The sequence below is a fragment of the Egretta garzetta genome, unplaced genomic scaffold (assembly GCF_000687185.1).
Source record: "Egretta garzetta isolate BGI_Z169 unplaced genomic scaffold, ASM68718v1 scaffold287, whole genome shotgun sequence".
Taxonomy (NCBI): domain Eukaryota; kingdom Metazoa; phylum Chordata; class Aves; order Pelecaniformes; family Ardeidae; genus Egretta; species Egretta garzetta.
In genome coordinates, this window is record NW_009260435.1 from 14,417,171 (window position 1) to 14,419,931 (window position 2,761).

Consider the following 2,761-nt stretch of genomic DNA (forward strand, 5'->3'; position numbering starts at 1 on the left):
CTGCCCGAAAGCTGCGTGCCAGCTCCCGGCACGACACAGGGCCACCGCGTACCAGACCGCACCCCGTGATGCACACCCTCGCCCCGGCAGCACGGGGCCTGGCCCCACGGCTCGGCGCAGCCAGCACCAGAAAGCATGTGAGATACCCAGGCCACGTCTCCTCCTTATATACCTACCACTGCGTTCCACTTTGGGCTTTAATGGTGTTTTCCTCGGTTTAAGCATTTGCTTCTTGAGCAGAGAGGCGGCCTTGGACTGCTGAGCTTCAGACAAGACTCCCAAATTCCTGAGGAGCTGAAGCACCCTGCGTAGCAAGAACGGCTTCACCTTGTGCTGGGCCACCTTGAGAGGACTGATATGAATTTTGGGCAGGTTGACTTCTCGATCACAGTTATAAAACCGAAAGAGATTCCAGGCCAAGCTAGGTCCAAAGGTATCCATTAAAATATATCTGGAAAGTTTAAGGAGCATGTCACAGGACAGCTGCTTTTCTTGTGGTTTCTGGCCCAGGTTCTGACTTAGCAGCCTTCTCCTTCCCTGGCGACTCAGGAGAGAGCTGCTCCTGAACAGGCTGGAGGGTTTGTAGGAGCCCATGGTCCCAGGAAGGGTTTTCTTACCGTGCAACAGTCCTTCATAATCCATATCCCACAAAGAACTGTTGGGATTCAGGCTATGTTCTGCAATAATTGTAGATACAGTAAAACCTATGAAACATAAACAGTGAAAAATCCCAGTGGGTTTGTTTCTTTAAAAAAAAAAAAGGCTACAGATATCTAATTTCTACATTTATCAGCCCTGGATACAGGGCAGATTGCTATGCTACTTTGACAAACCTATTGAACGTTTGGACAGGCCAAATCAAGAGATTTGCAATAGATAGGCTTTTAGGTACTAGCATATAATAATGCTTTTTTGCAATTTTTTATTTAAACTAATGTTTTCTGTAATGCTCAAGAAAACTATCTTCATTATATGTACACTCCAGAGTACACAGATCCCTAAAAAGATTCCCAGTCACCAAAAGAGGATGTACGCAAAATTTTCTGAAAAACATGAAGAAAAAGAATGATTCCCGTTAAAGGCTGTAACAGCCTTTTTCATACCTGACTAAGAAAGGAAACTTCTACACTCCTGCTGGGCTGTTTGCACGTTGGGTCCAGCCCCAGGGCCCAGCACAGCCTCCCGCTTTCCTCTAGCTCTGGGTATAGGCTGGGTTTAAATGAAAGGCTCAGTTTTGCTTTCTAGGTGATCTCTCTGCTCTCCGCCTGCTGATTAAAACCATTAGCCTGGTGTACTAGGGTTAAGCTGCAGCCGCTCAAAGGCCACAGCAGCTTCATCCTGTGGACAAGAAAGTACAGGAGAATCCGGACTTTCTGGAGCTTAAATTTGCTTCTAAGGCAGCACCCCTACCCAGACCTCCTTCACGGAGGCTGAGCCTGAAGGTTCAATTGATCAATAAAACAATTAAATGCAACATAAGCAGGCTGGGACTTCATGGTAAGTAGGGCTGCAAACACACAAGAAAGCTCTAATAATTAAAAGGGACAAAGAACCCAAAACTTAATTGCAACTTGCCAGGAGTGTCTGAAATAGTTAATGTTTTAGCGTAACGGCATACTGCTAAGGGCTGGAGGTCACGTCCTGGGAGCCCTGGAATGTGCCTGCAGCCTTCCCTTTCATTTCTAAGCAAAGGACAAGATTTTTAAGAATGTTCTTCTATTTCCTAGAGGAAGATCCCCGTCCAGTATGTTTGAGAAGCTTTGGGTATTATTTTATTTGATTTCAAGACTAAGGTTATCAGCTCCAAGTAGTCATGACGTACGGTCCAGGGGATTGCTTGCATATTGTAATCGCGTTAGTTAAGTATTCTGCTATTGTGTTGGAATTTCACATGTCAAAATGCACATTTACGGCTGTAATTCATCCCTGAAATATAACCCTGTATTACCTGGAAACTGCAAAATATGACTGCTAGGACTAAACAGCAGCAGATAACTCGGGAATATGTCATAATGAAGGCAGCATTTTGCATCTTTACTGTGTCTTTCATTCAGAGCAATCGATAGCCACTGCAAGAAGGCTATTCATAAGACCCCGGGAGATCAATGAGCCAGTTTACTGATGCTGACGCGGAGGGGAGCAAACCGCTTGTGCGAGATCCACAGGAGGAGCAAGGAGAGAGGAAGGAGAACCCAGCTCCAGGAAGACCCCAGTGATACGGGGTCCATATTACCCCCTCCTCCTGTGCAGATGTGCTGGGGGGCAGACGGTCCATGCAGAGGAGGTCACGCACAATGCTGCCATCTGACTGACGCCGGCCTGAGCCAAAGGGAGAGGGCTTTGGGGCAGACCCAAAGCGTCCCTGAGTGCACCTACCGGCACCGCTGCAGTGGCGTGACTTGAAACGTAAGCAACGTTAGATCTTTAAGTAGGTCTGCAAGCTTTCTAGAACAAACTGCTGTGTAAAATGTTATTTGGAATAAACAAAACTTTGGATCAATGTCTTGTCTTCAAAGGCAGGATTTAAACTAAAGAAGGCCTGAGGAACTAGAGGAGAAAATAAGTGAAGGGCCCCTTGCATGCGGTCACCTCCAAAGCCACAGCCGAATCATGCTGTCTAACTGTGTCTTGAGGTCGAACTGGAAGCCAGAGGCGCATATCCCTTCCGCCCTTGCTTCAGACAAAAGTGAGGGTTGGCCCTGGCAGCCGCGCTCCTTCTCTCCCGGGACAGCCCCAGCCTGGCAGCCCCGGACCCCGGCCC